Here is a 20,750-nt window from a genome sequence, read left to right on the forward strand (position 1 = left end):
CTTGATAATCTTAGGAGAGTCGCCTGAGAAACATAAGAAAACTTAAGCTCAAGAACCTACCTGAAAGCCCTCAGTTTAAATGTCGTCTCATTGTGCCGCATTGAGCAGTTTCTTCGTCTTCATTTAATGGCGATAAAAATATGCGGTTCGTGTTTAACTCGTATCTTCTTGACACATCTTAAGTGTTCAATAAAAGTTATCTGTCAGTGTCACTACGTTTTATGAGTCCTAACATCCCTTTCGTTAATAGGCGGTTAAGGAGAGTACCACGGTGCTATTAGACCAAGGGTGGCTGGAGTGTGACATGACATTGTGGCCAAGTGACTTGGCGCTGGCTGTGATCCGAGGCATTTAATGAAGTGAAAGGAATTGCCCTCCCGTAGCTGATGCCAAATTTGAAGTAAGCTCGACGGAACGTCAGGGTGGCACTGACACTTGAGAAAGTAGTGTCCATAGATAGGGGAAAGAGTACGTTGCTTGTATCTACAGATGGAGGATTCGTGTTGGAGAAGAACAACTTGGAGTGCAGGAACTTGGGTTGGTTTTGGTTAAATTACCTTGGAAAACCCAAGGAAAGTCATGCAGCCTTCCCGGTAAAACCGTAGTCGGCAGGATTCGAACCTGCGCGGGGAAACCCCAATGGATTTCAAGTCCATCGCCTTAACCACTCGGCCACGACTACCAGCTCGCCATCATTTTTAAGGGCTGAGGGGAACTAGCAATGGATGTGCGGAGCGTTAGTAAGCAGTAGGTCTGGCAACAAAAAGTTGCCTCGTTCTGTTCAATCCTGTCCCTCAGGAAGGAAAGAGCTCGTCCAGAGCAAATCAACAACCAGCTGGTGATGCTGCAATTCAATAAAAGGCTCCTAGACTAGCGACACTAATTTCCTGGGCGCTGGAGCTTGTGCACTGGCTGCTGACATCCGCAGACACGCACGATCACGCCTGATTCTCAGGAACAGGCAGAAGAGGAGTCTTGGGTTGAAAGTGAGCTCTGAACAACCTCGAAGTCTCAAATGCCAACGGGAAAAGGAACGGGAATGAAGGAATGTGGGAGATTGAGGGGCGTCTGCACTTACAGAGTTAAACTCGAAATCAGGAATGTCTTCGATGACCTTAAACTGACTTGTCCTTCCAAAAGAACGGTTAAAACCTGACTGGGGCGAAAGTTCGGGATGAGAGGCGGAGAAGGGGGGCTAGTTTCTGTCCTGAGTGGAAAAGACCAGGCAGGGAAGGTCTCCGACCCCTTCGGGGAAAGGTCACTCCAGTCGTCCTGGGGAAGAACCGAGACCATTCCGAAGAGATGGAAGTCCTCAGCCGCCGGAGCCCGGGGAAAAGGGAAGCACTCAGAATCCAGACTTCCCAAGAATCCGAACTGAGAGAGAGGACACTCTCTGTCCCGCCCAACGCAGAAAAGCGCAAAAAAGAAATGACATCGTGTAAATATTAGAATAAATCTAGCTAAATTAATAGGGTTGATTCTTGGGTCAGAGACTACGTGGTTTATTATTACAGAGGGATAATGAGGGGGAGAGTTGGACCAGATTCGTTTTTATGGAAATGTCAGGAACTCTAAAACCACAGACTTTCTCTCTGAATTCTAGGAATGGTAGTGTGTCACCAGCGCATGAACTAGTAGATTTAGACAGAACCTCAGATACAAAAGGAACATGACCTCCACCATCACGGTGGACTATGTCTCTCTGATAGTTAAAGCCCCCTCACATCTGTTTTCCTTTAGCATAATAAGAATAATGCTCCTCTCACGGTATTCTTGTAAATACTTTTTGTTCTTACTACTATAGCACTTGCTATGTACCTCCGTTTAGGCTCATATAGGGTTTCTGACCTTTAACACAGCAAATTCATTTTGAAGTTTATTGTCCTTGAGCAATCTTCTCAAAGTATTGCCTCTGAGCAGCAGTGTGTGCACTACCTGAGGACTTGTGAGAAACGTGAATTCTCTGGCTCAAATTCAGATTTACAGAATCAGAAATGAGGGAAGAGGATGGAGGATGGTGGGGAGATCCAGCAGTTTGTTTTAACAAGAAGCCTGCCAGGTGGTTCTGATGCCCACTGAAGTTTGAGAACCACTCTCCTAGGGAAATAATCTTAAACCAAAGAAAAATACGTGCTGCACAAAAATCTTTATTTCTCACTGTGAGAGAAAAAAATAGATATTAAAAAATGGATAAATGTTTAAATATTTTTGCTTCATCTGCCTAATAGAGAATTACAAAGCCACTAAAAGGACATTTTGAAAGGCTTTGTAATTCCATTGGGAAAATGTTTTATTATATAAGGTTCACTGACAACAGCAGGATACAGTAAACAAAACTTCAACTAAGCAAAAAATTTTGCATGTGAAGTACTGGAGGGAGTGGAGGAATACTTGAAAATGTTGTTAGTGCTAGTTTCTGGGTTGTGGGATTATGAGTTAATTTTTTGTTTGTTTTCTACAGTGTGAAGTAATCATTATCAAGTTTATAAGTGAATAGCAGAACATTGTATTTTATTGATTTGTTGGTTATTTATTGATGCTGCTCAAGAGTTGACGTTTGCCTCAAGTAGTCCTTGGATTAATCATCTGCTCAATGCACTCCACAGTGAATACATTCACCTTGAACTTGTTCCTCAAATACTCAATGCCAGTTAGAGATTGGGAGAATTAATGAAGACTTCTACATCCTTTCTTGCTTACTGACATTTAACTGGGCTTTTTGAAAAATTTAAATCATTTAAGAAACGATGAAATCCAGCCATTTGTGACAACATGGATGGACATTGAGGGTGTTATGTGGAGTGAAATAGGTCAGAGGGAGAAGGTCAAATACCGTATGATTTCCTTCATTAAGTAGTAGATAATAACAACAATAAACAAACACATAGAGACAGATTGGATTGGTGGTTACCAGAGGGGAAGGGAGGAGGGAGGAGGGTGAAAGGGATAATTCGGCACAGGTGTGTGGTGATGGGTTGTAATTAGTATTTGGGTGGTGAACATGATGTAATCTATGCAGAAATAGAAGTATAATGATGTACACCTGAAATTTATACAATGTTATAAGCCAATGTACTGCAATAAACAAAAAATTTAAAAAAAATAAATAAAGCACATTGAGATAGAGAACAGTTTTATACATCTTTTCCATTTGTAATACAAATTTTCACATTTTTAAGATTTGGAGAACTGTTTTATTTGAGCTCTGTTTCATAATTATTCCTACACATGGATGCAGAAAAAGAAAGTTTTGAAATAGGTGAGACAATCCTTTAAATCAAATGGTTGTGAGGTTTTTCAAAAGACTGCTACAGAATCTTCCACTATATGGATGTCCCAAATTTTATTTTAAAAATTGATGGTGATTTCGAGTTAGTCAAATCGTCGCTGTACTCATGATTCTGCACCTAATAGTAGAGCGTGTCCCAGTGGTTGGGTGTATCATCTCACTGGATCCCCATCAGAAGCGGACAGAAGAGGAAGCTGGTCTCATGGGAAGTCTCCTGCTTATTCTCCTTCCATCAGGCCATCAGAATAAGGGGTCCCTCCGCTCTGAGGAGGTTGTTACTTGCCACTTTGCCATAACAGCATGATATTCGTCTAAATGATGTCAAAGGTTTGGAAACATTGACAACAAATGCACTTTCCGGTAGAAGATGTGACCTATTGAAGAGAGCTGAAGTTGGCATCACTCCTTTTGCTATGAGCTACAGTGTTTCCGTGTAGTCGTGGCCAAGTGGTTAAGGCGATGGACTAGAAATCCATTGGGGTTTCCCCGCGCAGGTTCGAATCCTGCCGACTACGGTACCTTTCCCCTTGGAAATGTGATCTGCTGACACTTCACCAGTTTGAGAATCTGCTAGAAATTTGGTTGTTCCCCAACCCTACTAAACAGTCTCCAGTTATGTACCAGTAAAAAACACTTGCTTCTCCAAAGAGTGATTAACATCACTTCTCGGTATTTGTTACTTTTTAAAAAGTAATTCCACCACAGTTCTAATGGATTTTCTTTTCCCTCCTGAAAAGCCCAGGTTTTGGTGATGGCTTCCTGCTTCCTGAAATCAAAACTCTGCCTTGAAGGCAGCCTTTTCTGAGGAACAAAGTTGGCAGAAGTGTTTGGGTCTCCAAGGAATTGCACCTTTATCAGGGCTCTTCTCCAGTCATGCATGTCCTCATTCACATCAGAAAAGGAAATTCCAGGAAATCTTGCATCAAACACAAGGAAAACCAAGACTCAGAGGTATAGTTGCAAAGTCGAGAATCCAAAATACATATTAATACGCAAACCACTACAGAATTAAAGAAATTAAGTAAAGCCATTTTTTTTAATCCAATCAAAATAATCATTGACATCACTACAGGCTAGCTTGTCCTGGGGTCCAGGACAGCAGTGAAGAGGGAGAGACTGAAAAAGAGGTGAGGTTTTGAATCATTCTGGGCACAGAGTTCAGAGCCAAAATCCCATTGTATGATAACAAGTATGGGTTAATATATTAAATTAACGTATTAAAGGAACGATAACTACAGTTGAGTACCTTCGCAGGAATCCCTAGGAGAATTCGGTCTATCATTGCCTTGGCAGCTTAGTAGAGCTGGTCTTCACCTCTCTTGTGGAGGTCTGTGTGGAATTGTCATATTTTAGTGCACCTCATCCAAGAATGCTTCTAATAACTCTGCGTAAACACAGTAGTTGCCTTATTCTTCATTAAATATCAGATCCCTTCGTCTTTAATGTGTGTCTTCAGAGGAAAAGCATAATAAAAAGCACTGAGTCTCAAAGTCATGTGGGTCAGTGATGCTAAGCTGTGACAAGTCCTCTTTGCTGAGCAGTGCTGGCAGGATGAACACAACTTGCTTCTGTCTACTAAGACCTGGGTTTCTGGAGGATGAACTTGCTCTTTTTCTGCAAAACTCATCTCTCATCTCTCCCTCTCTCACATCCAGCATACTGGTTGCTTTGACTTTGAGAAACTAATATAGTTCTAGAATGTCAAAGCTAATGAAATGTTAAGATTCTTCTGTGGAAACAATTCCTAATTTTAGAGTTGAGGAAAGTGACCCACGTAATTCCAATATACAAAGTTTAAAAATAAAAATTTATTAAAGTAGATGCCTTAGAGAAGAGTGTTAGTATAAGCAGGAGTTCCTCTCATTCTGAATGCTTCGTTCTGGAGAAGCTCATGGAGAATCAAGCTTGGTTTCTAGGGGCTGGAGCAGAGATCCTGAGCCAGAATTGATCATAACATAAAATTTGTCGACCTGTGATCTGGTTTCTGAATACTTCCATTGGGATTCTGGAAGGAGTTCTTATCGCTTTAATTTCAATTGCTGTGATGTCTTGTAGGCAAGGAAAATAAAACAGAAAACAAGACACACTGGTGGACAGGGGCACAAAAAACAGAGTACTAGCAATTGCAACAGAGAATGTAAGTAAGGAAATGGAGACTTGATAGAGTCAGCCTTCACTTTTCTCAGTCATTTTGATATTCAGAGAGAAGCTCTAAGGAAGAAGTACACTTCCAGTAGAAATATATGTGAGCCACAGATGAAATTTAAAATTTTCCAGTAGCCATATTAAAAAGTAAAAAGAGACAAGTATAATTAATTTTAATAGTATATTTATTTAACCAGATGTACCTAAAATATCATTTAAACATGTAAGCAATTTGAAAAATTGACAATGAGATATTTTACATTTTTTTTCTTTGTACAAAATCTTCAAAGTCTGGTATGTATTTTACAGTCAGAGTGCCTCCCGTTAGGGACCAAGTGCTCAATAGTCACATATGGAAAGTGGCTAAAGTATTCGACATCACAGATCTAGAGTGTGTAGAGAACATAAAACTGAGCTGGTAAAGGTTGAAACCAAGGGAAGGTCTACACTAGAAACAACCAGCTAAAGTCCAAGACACAAGTTTTCTTGGTACACACTTCTGGGTGCCTTCAGGACTATTGTTTCTGTAACACCCAGTAACTATTCGCTATTTTATGCACTCTTCCTTATCTCCCTCAGTGTCTGTCTGCGAAAGTCCAGTGAGTGCTGCTCACAGCTACTGTTCCAGCGCTTTGGGTGGCACCTGTCCCAGCATGGTGGGCAGCTCCAGTCTGAGCATGATAAGCAGCTCCTGTTTCAGCACCGCGGCCAGCTCCTGCCTCAGCACGGTGGGCGCTGTCAGTCCATTTCAGGATTGCTTCTGGGAAGGCAGAGGCCAGGAAGTCCATGCACCTCCTCCACTCATCACTGTCTTTGTTTCATTTGTTTCAGCAGTGGGGGGTCATTCATCTCTGATTGGCTGAGTTGCTGGCCTTAAAGTCAAGGTAGGGTTCCTCAATTGTAAAAGTTGAGGATTAGCATCTCCAGTATTGGAGTGTCTCACTCCCAGGTTCTTCACCTTCTGAAATCCTATGCATCCTTACAGACTGCTTTCCCATGTCTCCTACTGTGAAAAGCCTTCAAGTTTATCCCCCATCCCCTGCTTCTATGCCCCTTATGGTGTCTTTACCATAACGTTGTTTAAGAAAATGCAACAATATTAGTGCTTCCATATGTCTTTGTACCTATATCTCATATCAAACTGTTTCTATATTTATGATTCTTCCTGCCTGCTAGCATGTGTATTTTTGAAAAAATGGACTGTTTTAATCATATCTTAATCCTCAAAGTCCAGGTGGTCAGTTCTTAAATTACTTTAAATAATTTGAACTAATGTACTAGAAACTAACCCCATTTATTAATTTAATTAGTATTGTGTCCTCTACTAAATAGTAAGTTCCTTTAGAGTGTCTTTTCATTTCCTTTGTTTTTTATGGCACCATCTAAAAGTCTCAGTAAAGTAGATGATCAAATAATCTATCATTTTCTTTACATATTTTAAGAACCATTGATATTTCCTTTGCTGCATCTGTTAGTCTTTCAGAAGCAAAAATAACATCCTAAATAAAATGCTATTTGTGAGATATCAATGACTGTGAAATGGAAAGTGCCACCTCTAAGTGGCAATTGCCATAAACACAATGAAAACACAGGATTCAGAGTACTCATTAAGACTGAAGAGAACTAATGTTGCCTAGCATCTGTCTCCCTTTTACATGCTTCCTTCTTCAACAAGAAAGAGAGAATATCACAAATCAAGGGCTTCTTCTCAATGGAGACCTTAGAGGAAGGGTTGAAAAGGAGCTGAAGTAGAGATTAAAATCACCTCTGGTTAAAAAAGAACAAGGTTCCATTCCACTCTGTTGGACCTACATATATCTCAGTCTAGTGTCCGAAATGTGTACTGTGAGGAACTTACACTGGCTGAGCTCTCTGAGAAGGGAGAGAAGTTCCAAGAACTGGTTTGACTAAGACCTTAGCTTCGGGCATGGGTATAATTTTGACTTCTTAGTTGAGATTAATGACTCATGCAGCCACATTCCAATGATGGTATTTCTTCAGCAACTTTGTGCTTAATTACAGTCTAGTGATGGTGAAGATTATTAGTTAAAATTAGGTTATGGGACATAAAGGAGATTCTCAAATGCAGAGTGTTCTCAGCCTGATGTCCATGGTCTCCAATGGTATTTGTGAATTCCCTGACGTGGTTTCCACAATTCTTTTGTGTCAGGAGCATCTCTCTGAGAGAAGGTTAATAAGTTTTATTTTACATACCATGGGATTTTAAGCCAAAAAATAAATTAAGAATCTCTTTATTAATAACTGCATGGCCATTGAATGAAAAGAAGAATTTGCTAGCTCTATTTTATTGCTTTGGGAAATACATAAAATGACTGTGAAAAGTTATGTGGGCTCCAGACAAATTCCTTCTATCTGTCATAATAGGTTTGTCTAACCTGAGCCCAACATCTGTCTTCCCAATGACAAAATCACACTCCCCATTATACCAGGGAAGAAAGCTTTATTGGAAATCGCCATGCTCACTGCTATGCCCATGTGTGGTTCTGGTGCCCACAGACCAAAACAGGCACTTGGTCACCTATAGCAAATAACTTTCAAGACCTTGCCTGATCCATGCTGCTAAAAACATTGACACATTTCTTATTCTTTTATATTTCACTGTCTTGTTGCTTCTGAGAACAAACAGGCACTACTTTAAGGATCTATTCCACAAGCTACCTCTTGTATATGGAAAGACATAGACCAGCACTTTCTTTCAATCAGCATCTTCAAGTCCCATCGACCTAAAAATTACAGACTTCAATTTAATTATGCTTTCTATTTTATCTCTGCCATTATGCTGTCAGTCTTAAGCAGTTTCTTCAAACTCTCCCTTTGTGGGCTATTTTTATTTACATATTTATAAAGTATCCCTCCTATTGAACACTAATCACCACAAGGGCAGGGACCATGATCTTTGCCTTGTTAACTTTATGTTACTATACGTCAGTGAAAAAGATTAAATCCATTCAAAAATGGGGTTTTATCACAGTACAAATCATATGAAAGAGACTCTTTAACCAAGGTGCTTCCGTGGTGCAATGGTTAACACTCTGGTCTCTGAATCCAGCCATCTGAGTTCAAAGAACTTGTTTATTTCACAGCTTTATTTTCCTGTTGTTGGGTGTTTTTGGTTTGTTTTTTGTCTACGTATGCCGTACTAAGCAATTTTATCTCTGTTATCTCTCAGCTCTTAATATCTGCATCTGGGAGTCTTCAGACAGCTTCATCATGTTTCACAGGGAAGGAAAAAAGGGTCAAAAGTAAATACTTTCATTTGAAATAGCATCAAAAAGAATACAATAGTCAGGAATAAATTTAACAAAAGAAATGCCAAAGTTATATGCTATAAACTATAAAACATCATTGAAAAGAATAAAGATCTAAATAAATGGAAAGATATCTCATGTTCATGGATCATATCTTAATATTGTTATGGTGGCAATTCTCCCTCTAACTGATCTACAGATTCAATGCAATCCCTATCAGAATACCAGCTGACTTCTTTGTACAAACTGATGGGTTGATTCTAAAATCCACATGGAATTTCAAGGGACCCTCAATAGCCAGAACAATCCTGAAAAAGGAGACAAAAGTAAAAGAACTCACACTTTCCAATTTCAAAACTAACTACAAGGCAATGATAATCAGTACTGTGTGGTACTATTTTAAGGATGAGCATGTGGGTGAATGGGATAGAATTGAGAGTCCAGAATTAAAGCTATATGCCTATGGTCAACTGTTTTTAGAAAAGGGTGCCAGGACCATTCAGTGATGAAAAATAGTCTTTTCAACAAATGGTGCTGGAAAAGCTAGATAACCACAGACAAAAGAATGAAGTTGGACACTTACCTCACACAATTTACATAATTAACTCAAAATGGATCTAATATATAATGTAAGAGCTAATATCATAAAATTCTTAGAAGAAAACATAGGGGTAAATCTTCATGACCTCAGGTTTGGCATATGACACCAAAAACACAAGCAATAAAAAAAGAATAGAAACATTAGACTTCATCAAAATTAAAAATTTTTGCGCTTCAAAAGACACTATCAAGAAAGTAAAAAGACAACCCAAAGAATGGAAGAAAATATTTGCAAGTCATATATCTGATAACAGACTTGCATCTAGAATACATAAAGACCTCTTGCAACCTAATAAGAAAGAGACAAATAACCCATTAAAAAATGGGCTAAGGGCACGAATAGACATTTATCCAGGAAAAATACACAAGTGGCCAATAAGGACATGAAAAACTCTTGATATCATTAGTCATCTGTGCAATGCGATCAAAACTGCAATGAGATACCACTTCACAGCCACTAGGATGTCTTTAATGAAAATGCCATACAAAAATAAGTATCGAGGAGAATGTGGAGAAATCAGAACCATCATACACTGCTGATGGGAATGAAAATAGTGCATTCACATTGGAAAACAGTCTGGCATTTCATTAAATAATTAAACATAGAGTTAACATATGACCCAGCAATTCCACTTCTAGTTATATAAACAAGATGAGGGAAAACAAATAAATAATGATGATAGAAAAACTGAAATTATTTTGAAGTATATATAAGGAAAACTAAAATCTCTCTTCAATTTAGATGCTCAGCTATTCAGTTTCTGTATACAGCAGCAAACTGAAACCAGGTCTGGTATAACGGTGCAGTGTTAAAATATATGCATGTACATAATCTTTTCACTATTTTTAAAAAATCGTTGGTAGTACATATAATTCTGCAGTGAATGTTTAAAGCTTGTTCCAGTTGTGGGATGTATCTCATGGATCTTCATCAGAAGCTGGCAGAGCAGAAAGCTGATCTAATCCCAACAACTTATCAGAACAAGGAGTCCTTCCAATTCTGAGGGTAAAGTGTCACTCGCCAACATGGTGCAACAGCATGATAGCCATCCAGACGACGTTAAAGAATGGGAAACAGTGACTGCAAATACACTTTCTGGTATGTGATTTGATCTTTTAAGAGGAGTTAAATTTCAGCGTGGCTATTTACTTTTCTGAAACAGCACCTTAGTGTCTAGTCGTGGCCGAGTGGTTAAGGCGATGGACTAGAAATCCATTGGGGTCTCTCCGCGCAGGTTCGAATCCTGCCGACTACGAGGTGATTGTGGATTGATTTCTTCCTCAGTGTGGATGTTTCGACACCTTACAGGTTAGGTTGAAATGCTGGAATTCCAAGTCCAAAGCGAAACATGAACTTCACCGAAGATGTAGGCGATGTGTCCTTCTTTAGTAAACTTTCCCGGTTTATGGTCCTGGAATTGACGGGCCTGTGATGGAGCTGCCTCACGCCAGCCAGAAAAAAGAAATCATAATTACTGTATTTTCCAGTAAGTTTGACCTGAGTCCTAATATGTTTTCTTTTCCCCCAAGAAGAATCCAAGCTTCAGAGATACCTTGGTGTTTACTGCAGTCAAAACCGTGCCTGAAGGCAACCCTTTCCAAAAGAATAAAAGTTGATAGGAGTGCTTGCTTTTCCATGGAATTGTTGACTTTTCAGGAATTTCCTTTCTCATGTAACCAATTGTATCCCTTATATCTCCTAACACTCATATTTTCATCTGCCTGAGTGAGGTCGATCTAGAATTCCATGCTTGCTTCTCAAAACACCGGACTACTTATGGGATAAGTAAAGAAGAGCCATGAGCAAATGCTCTCTGAAGAGCGTACAGTCTTTTTGCTTCCATGTGACTGGAAAATCAAGTCTAATAAAAAGTAGTAATCAGCTGATATAAAGTTTATTTTCTTTGCATATTAAGAATTTTAATATTTAAGTATTTTAAAATAATAATCATGATATGAAACTCACAGGATATTGAGATATATGCAATGAATAAAATCTCTCTTCTATCCATGTGTTCTACCTGTTAAGTTTCTCCCCACAGTGAAATGAGATTTTGTATAACCTTCCAGAGGTATGTGTGTGTGTAATATTCAGTCCACTCTTTATTTTTAAATGAATTATAACAAACTTATATACGGTGTTTGTCTTGGTTATTTCTTTCCCTTAAAAGTATATTCTGATCCATACCAATACGCCCAAGTGATTTTTGACAATAGCGCAAAAAAATTCAGTGGAGGAGGGATAGCCTTTTCAACAAATGGTGCTGAAGCAATTGGACATTCACAGGCAAAAAAGCAAAGACAAAAACCTACATTAACCTAAACCTCATTCCATACACAAAAATTAGCTTAAAATGAATCAGAGACTGAAATGTAAAATGTAAAACGATAAAAATTTTAGAAAATAACATAAGAGAAGATCTGCAGGATCTAGGGTCAGGCAGAGTCCTTAGACTTGATATCAAAAGCCCAATGTTTAAAAGGAAAATATATATAAATATGACCTCATCAAAATTAAAAACTTTTACCCTGCAAAAAGACACTATTAAGAGGTTGAAAAAACAAGTTACAAATTGGGAGAATATTTGTAAACTACATATCTGACAAAGGATAGTATCTAGAAAGTATACACAGAACTCTCAAAACTCAACAGATTAAAAAAAAGCTCCAACAACCAATTAGAAAATAGATAAAAGACATGGAAAGACATTTCACTGATGAGGATATACAGATGGCAAATAAACACATGAAAAAAGGTTTGACATCATTAGCCATTAGGAAAACGTAAATTAAAACCACAATAAGATATCACCACACACCTATCAGAGTGGCTAAAACCAAAAAAGGCAACAACAACAAATTCTGGCAAGGATGGGGAAAACTGGATCACTCATACACTGATGGTGGGAATGTAAAATAATATAGTCACTCAGGAAAACAGTTTGGCAGTTTCTTATAAAACTAAACATGAAGTTACCATGCAATCCAGTAATTGCACTCTTGGGCATTTACTCCAAAGAAATAGGAACTTATGTTCCCACAAAAATCTGTTATGTAACTTTTCACAGCATCTTTACTTGTAATCGCCCCAACCGGAAACAATCCAGATAACTAGGTGAATGTTTAAACGACTCTGAAATATCCGTATTATGGAATGCTACTCAGCAATAAAAAGGAATGGACTATTGATGCATGCAACAACTTGGATAAATTTCCAAGGAACTATGCCGAGAAGAAACCAACCTCAAAATGCTATATTTTATATGATTCCATTTATACAACATTCTGGAAATGACTAAATTGGAGAAATGAAGAACTGATTTCTGGTTTTCTGATGTTAGGGAGGGAGTGTTGGGAAGAGATGGGGAAAGTTATTAAAGGGCAGCAGGAGGCATTCTTGCTGTGATGAGACCGTAGTGTATCTTGCCTCTGTTGATGGATACAGGAACCTGCACATGTGATAAAATCGTATATAACTAAACACTCCCCCCACCCCCACACAAATGAGTACAAGTAAAACGGAGAAAGTTGAGTAAGGTTGGTGGATTGTCTCAATGTCTATATCCTGGTTGTGGTATTGTAACAGTCCAAGATGTTACCACTGGGGGAATCTAGTTAAAGGATTCTCTATTATTTCTTACAACTGTATGTGGGTCTGCAATTACGTCAAGTATATATATACATATTTACATATATATCAGTACACAGAAAATCATATCAGTACATAGAAACATGTCCTGTAGGGCAGGAAAGAAAGTGAAAAGCATAGAGGAGATGAATAGAAGAGGAGAACAATGAAGAATGGACAGAGAAAGCAACCTTATTAAATGTAAGGTGTTGGGCAAGTGGATAAGAATCAAGGTTGAAAAATACTCTTTTGTCTTCTATGAAAGCAGAGTGGCGCAGCGGAAGCGTGCTGGGCCCATAACCCAGAGGTCGATGGATCGAAACCATCCTCTGCTAGAAGCACCTTTTATCCTCAAGCACCTTCGGAGACTTTCTGCTTCCTTCGTCAATGGAAAATATCCCAAAGCAGGAATGGTAGTCGAAAGAAAGGATCGTGCTACCAGAGACAGCCTCACAACCGTTCTTATCCTCCCATCCTCCTGTAACAGGATTATCACATTTTCATTCTTCAACTACGTTCAAAGCTCACAGAATAATGAAAAACAGTCTCCAGTTTGGTCTTCCACCTTAATTGCCTACTCCCTCGCTGCTTGCTTGACTCTCACTAGAGGTGCTCAGAAACATACATTGAATCAAAGACTTACCATGACCATGGCCATGCAGGATACTCCCCCAACTGCCAGGTCATTCTGGTCTTTGAATGGGATGGAGTCAAGATAAACTGCAGAGGGGAAGCATTAGAAAAAGGCCTGGAATAATGGGGAATCTTTGTGTATTGGGCAGAGGCAGACGGCGGATTAGTGTGATTCCACCTTGTCCTAGAGCAAGGGTAATGGAGGAGAAAGTATTCAGTTGGGAAATGCTAGGTAACAATGGGAGGAGGGGAAGAGGAACATGGAGAAGAAGAAAAGAATGAGAGACAACGAGAAAGGAGACTGGAGAGCAGGTGGACAAAAGGGAAGATATAAGGAGAGAGAAGAAAAAGAGGAGTAATTGAGTGGAAGTGCAGGCGAAGGAAGGAAAAAGTACAGGATTTGGGTGGTGTGGGGTAAGGGACCAAGAGGAAGCATGACACTTGAGCCAAGGACTCCCTTGCCTGCAACATATGCCTAAAAGGCCGCAAGCAGATCCTTCATCCTTTGGTCCTCATAATCAGCTTGGCACTGCTCCCTTCTCAAATGGCCATCAGTGTCCCTCAATAAGTTTTTGTATTATTCAGCCCTGGTGCTTTTCTCCTGACTCCATGGAGGGAAAATGACTGCTTTGGGAAAGTAGATCATTTTCCCTTATTTATCAGCAATAATGTACAGATCAACAATGATCTGCTCAGCAAGAAAAGCTCCGCAGCCGCCGACTCCCAGATCCTCACGGCCCAGGATGGAAATGGGAATTACCAAGACTTGGGAAAGACCCTTATATTCCCTCACACATGGACCACTCAGTTGATAGAGTAGCACACTTTTATTCTGAGGGTCTAGGGTTCAAATTCCTATTTTTCTCCTCTTGATTTCAGGCTCACCAGATATGGCCCACCACCTGGAGAATCACTGCCCATTGGAGAATTTCTGGGGACCCAGTAAGAGAAGAAGAAAAAGTACAACAACTTGCAAATCCACCTGCAGTCGTATCCATCACTGCTTTGGGGCTTAGTTGATTCTCATTTAATTCTCCCTGGAGGGAACATCAACAAATTAACCCATCCTAGATTGCGTGTGAAGAACAATAATGCAATGGCTCCCTCCTTCCCTTCCTTCTTTCTTTCCTGTGCTGCGTTGGGTCTCTAAGCTTTCAGAGACTGCAGAAAAACAAACAAATAAGGCAGTTGCTTACAAGGCAATACTTTGGAATGATGTCAATATTTCCTGCTTTTGTGGGCTGGATTAGCTCATCCTAATGACTCTATACTTTTATTAAATGACTAAGAAAACATTGTAATATCTCTATTTGTAGAAAATAAAACATTTAATCTGGGCATCCAAGGTGTAAGTTCATTGATTGGAGACAAGTCTAAATACAGACTATGATAAAAAAAAAAAAAAAAAAAAAAAAAAAGCAGAAATTCTAGAGCTCTATAACCTGACCAAAAAACAAAAGCAAAACCAAAACAAAACAAAACAAAATCTTTGCAGAAACTTATTCTTCTGTAATATGGCCATTACAAACATCTTGTCTTCAACACTTCTTTCACTGAGTGCTTACTGTAATCTAGAATCTGTTTTTGGACCTGGAGATATCACAGGGACCAAAACAGACAAGTAGAGTTTTTGGAGAATCTGTTGATAGAGGCAGAAGGATGAAGGTCATCACTGTGAAAGGAGAGGTGGTGCTTCACTCAGTGATATCTTCATTTGGCATGTCATGTTAGCCAGACCTGGACCTTTCTAGACCTACAGAGAGAAAAAAGGGCTTTCCACCAGCTTCCTAGAAAGGGCTCCACCACTCTACCCAAGGAGAACACAAAAACTTAAAATATTATACTTATACTTCAGGCTCTATGGAGGGTTCTTTTCTAACAGAGTTTGGAACAAAATTCTTACTTGAGAACAATATTCTGCACTCCTGTTACCTATTCCAAGCTCTGTTACAAGAAAACTTCCTTAGTACCAAGAACAGTAGAAGACGCATCAAGGACTGATCATTACTGCCCATCAATGGCAAGGGAAAGGCAAGAGAGAGGAGCAATCCCAGATTGTCAACCTAAAGGACTGTGGGGAGAAGCAAATGGCTTTTGCAAAAGAATAAAGAATCACAGATGTCAGAATTTGACCCTACCCAGCTAGAACCTCGTAGATTTCATAGTCATGGTGCAAAGTTGATTTTACTGCATTGAAGATTTCTAATACTGTGGCAGCTAACACTCCCAAGTATACAATTGGCTGTGACTACTCAGTAAAATCGTGTGTTGCACTAAGAAGTATGTACTCTGTGATTTAATGGACACGGATCACTGGATTACCAGAGGAAAACATCACTGTCCCCTTTCCCTCACAGCTCCTCAAGACGCCTTAATCCGCGTGTGTACTTGGAGGAAGACAGTAGAAAGGCCTCCTGAGAAGTGAGACATTTAAAAGGCTCATATTAAACAAAGGAGTTGAATCACTCCTACCAGCAACCTCAGCATATAGTGAATTTTAAATTTAATTCCATTCAACACACTTATAGTAAGCACTTTCTGTAGGACAGGCCTTTGTAGCAGGTTTTGGGCTCTCTGCAACCAATATGTAGATATGCATGATCTAGCAAATCAAGTAAATTTTATTCTACATCTCACATGAATACAGACCAAGAATGTGGACAATGGAAGGAATTTCTCCAATGGAAAATTTTTTTTTCAATGGAAATTTAAAAACTAGAGCTTGCAATGTAAGAAATACAATTCCCCTCCTTCAGTAAATGAATTGCCTCTTCAAACACAGTAATAGCTAATGGTCCTGTGGACAGCCACTTCTTGACTGGCTTGGAGATATTATAAGTGAGGACATAGACTTAGAAAGAGGAAGGAGGAATTGATATGAGAAGGAATTTGGCTTGAAACAATTAGAGGATTTAAGAAAGGAAATATACTGATTAGGGTCTTACCATGAGCTAAACATTAGAAGCTCCATCAAGATCATTTTTTTCTACAAATATTATTAAATTTTTGTGGTAGGCCAGATGCTGCACTTGGTGCTACAGACACAAAGGTAAACAAGACACAAGCAACAGTCCTTGCCCTTAATGGAGATGAGTGCCTATGAGGAGGGATATTCTACAAACGTAAATAAAATATAACTCACACACGGAGAGTTTGGGGAATTACTCATGGCCAGCAACATAATGGCGCAAAGAAGGTGGCATGCACAAATAAAAATGAAAACTGAAATTTCTAGGTGGATGAGCATTGGAGAAACTGTTAGGAAGAAAGTGTGGATCTACCATTTTCCCCCTACAGGATGAGAACATCATAGGAGGCAGTTTATTAGAAGAGGTGATTAACTCTGAGGAGCAACAATTTGAAAGAAAAGATGAAGAATAAGTTTAGTAATGGGATTAGCAGCGTGGCTCATGCAAAACCTCGAAAGTCTTTTGCTCTCATTGTGCATGTTCACATGCACACCCTGCTTTGGGTCTGTGAACATCATAAATATACATGGACCATGGAAGTAACCACAGAGATTTCCAATAAAGCTTTCCTCCCGGGTTTAGTAGTGAGCGCAGCTTTGCCACTTGGAAGACAATGCTTGGCCCATGTCAGAAAAACTACTTGCAACAGAAGACACCTGTTTGGAGTTCACCTATTCTCTCGTAGGCATCTTATGTGTTTCCTCAAACAACAAAAAGCACCTGGAAAATTCTTCTTCCTCCCACCTCATGGTCAGGAAGTTATTAGAAAATAGATTCTTAACTTCTTTTGGGGGGTAAGGGGAACTCAAAATCCAAGGCGTATAGAATAAAACACATGAACTCTCTCGCAAAGAGATGCCCCTGACACAAAACATACAGTTGTGGAAACCAAGTCAGGGAGTTCACAAAAACTGTGGAAGACAATGCATGCCAACTAGAGAATTCCTGGCATTTTGAATTCTCTTCCTTGTCAAATAATCTAATTTAACTAACAAAGTTCAAAATCACCAAACTGTATTTTAAGCCTGATGCTGTTTAAGAAATATCACTTTTGAATTCTTTAACTCAATTTGAATTCATTAACCTCAATCTTGTTAATTAGGGGGCCAAAGTGCATCCATGCCCCAAAGCTGAGATCCTAGTAAAATCAATTCTTTGAATTTCTCTCTCTTTTTTTCTCAGAGGGTTCACAGGATGTGGGTTCCTCACAAAACACTATTGGGACACTAGAAAGAGACACATGTAGGTCCAGCCGAATGGAGAGGAACTTAGCTATTTAGAGGGTGATTGAAACTCTATTTCAGCTCCATTTCAACCCCACTCTGAGATCTCCATTGAGAAGAAGCCCTTGATTGGTGATATTATCTCTTTCTTACTGAGAAGAGATGTGGGAAAAAGAGAGGCAGAATCAAAAGCATACTCCTTCTCTTATGTCTCTATGAGTATTCTGAATTGTACGTAATTTAAGCCCAGATTGTTTTCCCACTGGGTGTCCTCTTGTTTATGTAAGTGCTACTTAAAGATGACACTTGCCATCTGCCAACCATAAATATCTCATAAATAGCATCTTATTTAGAATGCCTTATGTAGAATGTTGCTTTGGAAGACAAAGAGATGCAAAAAAGGGGATCAAAGATTCCTAAAATGTATAAGGCAAAATTTACAAAATTAGAAATAGAAAGAGATAATGCCACAATCATAGTTAGAATATTTTAACACAATATCTCTCCCTCAGGAAAAAGAGAAAAAAAAAATGGAGAAGAGAGAGAGAGAGAGAAAAAAAAAAACAAACATAAGGATGTAAAGGTTTTAAACAATACAGTTCCTAAATTTGACCTAACTTACATATAGGTAGCGCTACACGGTTCAACTTCTGAAGACAAACCTCTTTTTCAAGCACACATGGAACTTTGAAAAAAAAACAGACCTTTCCCTTTGCTGGTTACAAAGCAAGTTTCCAAAATTCTAACAGTTCTAAAAGATAGATACTAGTGTTTAACCACAATACATTTTGCTGGATATCAATTAAAAACTGAAAATTATGATGTGTTTGCAAGATTAGAAATGTGCATATACTTTGAAGAAGATATCTAAATGGGAATTAAAAACTATATTGAAAAGAATGACACTGAAAATAATTTATATGAAAATATGTTTTGTGTAGCCAAAGATACACTTAGATGGATGTTCAAGCTCTTAATTACCTATGTAAAACTAAAAAAAAAGTTGAACAGCATTGATCTAATGATATGGTCAAAGAAATTAGAAAATAATCAATAAATATTATTCAAAGAAATCTCAGGGAAGGAAATAATGAATAAAATGGCTGATTTAATGCATTAGAATAGAAATACAAAATGAAGATGACCTACAAAGCTGAAATTTTATCTGGAACAAATTACAAAATTGCTAAACCCTTGGATAAACTGATCAAAAGAAGGCATAAATCACTGCTATCAGAAATGGGAAAAGGAGAATGGTATGTCTAACAGACTTCAAAGAAAAAAGAGAAAACTCTGAATGGCAAGAGAGGTGAGGACAAGCTCCACTAAGCTGCTAAGGTAGTGTTAGACCAAATTCTCCTTGGAATTCCTAGGAAGATACTCAGCTATGGTTATCATTCCTTTGGTCAATACATTAACCATACTTTGTTAATTATACAATGAGATTCTGCATCTGAAGTGGGCTTGGCTCTGTGCTCAGAATGAGTAAAAATATCACTTAATTATTTAGTCCCTCTCTCTTCACTGCTGTCCTGGACCCCAGGACAAACTAGCCCAGTGTGAAGTTGTTGATTGGATTACAAAGAAAACAGCTTTACTTAATTTCTTTAGTTGTGTATTGATTTGCTTATTAATATCCAGTTTGGATTCTCGACTAGGCGGCTATAGCTCTGAGTCGGCTTTCACTTGTATCTGATACAAGGTTTCCTGGAATTTTCTTCTCTGCGTGAATGAGGACATGCAGAGTGGAGAAGAACCCTGATGAGGGTGCAATTCCTTCGACAAGCAAACACTCCTGCTAACTTTTTTCTTTAGGAAAGGCTGCCTTCAAAGCAGGGTTTTGATTTCAGGGAACAGGAAGGCATCACCAGAGCCTGAGTTTTTCTTGGGCGAAAAGAAAACACCGCTGGAACGGTAGTCGATTACTTAAAAAAAACAGAAACAGAGAAGTAATGTTAATCTCCTGCTGTTTAGGGAAACAGGTGAAGTCTTTCACAGGTACCGCGAAAAGCCACGTTGGGAACAGTCAAGTTTCTTTCTGGGAGGCAACAGCAGACCCTCAAACTAGTAATGTGTCTATAGGTGACTTTTCCAAAGAGGAATGACGTAGTCGGCAGGATTCGAACCTGCGCGGGGAGACCCCAATGGATTTCTAGTCCATCGCCTTAACCTCTCGGCCACGACTACACGGTAACGTGCTGCTTCAGAAAAGTAAATAGCCACGGTGACATTTAACTCCCCTTAGAATATCAAATCACATAACATAAAGTGTATTTGCAGTCAATGTTTCCTGTTCTTTGATGTCATTTGGATGACTATCATGCTGTTGCACCATATTGGCAAGTAACACTTTATCCTCAGAATTGGAAGGACTCCTTACTCTGACAGGTTGTTGGAATGAGATTAGCTTTCTGCTCTGCCAGCTTCTGATGAAGATCCATGAGATACATCACACAACTGGAACAAGCTTTAACGTTCACTGAAGAATAATATGTAATAGCAACGATTTTTTAAAAATAGAATGAAAAGATTATGTATACGCATGTATTTTAACTCTGGAAGGTTATATCAGACCTGGTTTCCGTTTGCTGCTGTAAACAGAAATTGAATAGCTGAGCATCTAATTGAAGGGAGATTTTAGTTTTCACTCAAAATACTTCAAAATAACTTGTTTTACTATTTTTATTATTTACTTATAAGTTTTCCCTCATCTTATTTATATATCTAGGAGTGAAATTGCTGGGTCATATGGTTACTCTATGTTTAATCATTTGAGGAACTGCCAGACTGTTTTCCAACATGGATGCACCATTTTCATTCCCACTAGCAGTGTATGATGCTTCTGATTTCTCCATATTCTCCCCAACACTTGTTGTCATATATGGCATTTTCATTAAAGCCATCCTAGTGGGTATGAAGTGGTATCTCATTGTGGTTTTGATTTGCATTCCCCAGATGGCTAATGATACCAAGCATTTTTCGTGTCCTTATTGG

The 20,750-nt window shown here is 38.8% G+C and overlaps 5 non-coding genes across 5 annotated transcripts; 3 read left to right on the forward strand and 2 right to left on the reverse strand.

Annotated features, from left to right (window-relative positions):
- Nucleotides 1-600: 600 nt before the first annotated feature.
- On the reverse strand, nucleotides 601-682 carry TRNAS-UGA (transfer RNA serine (anticodon UGA)). The gene has a single exon. It is a non-coding gene; the product is annotated as a tRNA-Ser (tRNA).
- Nucleotides 683-3,722: 3,040 nt separating this feature from the next.
- TRNAS-AGA (transfer RNA serine (anticodon AGA)) lies at nucleotides 3,723-3,804 on the forward strand. Its single transcript has one exon. It is a non-coding gene; the product is annotated as a tRNA-Ser (tRNA).
- Nucleotides 3,805-10,477: 6,673 nt separating this feature from the next.
- TRNAS-AGA (transfer RNA serine (anticodon AGA)) lies at nucleotides 10,478-10,559 on the forward strand. Its single transcript has one exon. It is a non-coding gene; the product is annotated as a tRNA-Ser (tRNA).
- Nucleotides 10,560-13,194: 2,635 nt separating this feature from the next.
- On the forward strand, nucleotides 13,195-13,266 carry TRNAM-CAU (transfer RNA methionine (anticodon CAU)). Its single transcript has one exon. It is a non-coding gene; the product is annotated as a tRNA-Met (tRNA).
- Nucleotides 13,267-19,861: 6,595 nt separating this feature from the next.
- Nucleotides 19,862-19,943, reverse strand: TRNAS-AGA (transfer RNA serine (anticodon AGA)). Its single transcript has one exon. It is a non-coding gene; the product is annotated as a tRNA-Ser (tRNA).
- Nucleotides 19,944-20,750: the final 807 nt, after the last annotated feature.

The sequence above is a fragment of the Diceros bicornis genome, chromosome 14, assembly GCF_020826845.1.
Source record: "Diceros bicornis minor isolate mBicDic1 chromosome 14, mDicBic1.mat.cur, whole genome shotgun sequence".
Taxonomy (NCBI): domain Eukaryota; kingdom Metazoa; phylum Chordata; class Mammalia; order Perissodactyla; family Rhinocerotidae; genus Diceros; species Diceros bicornis.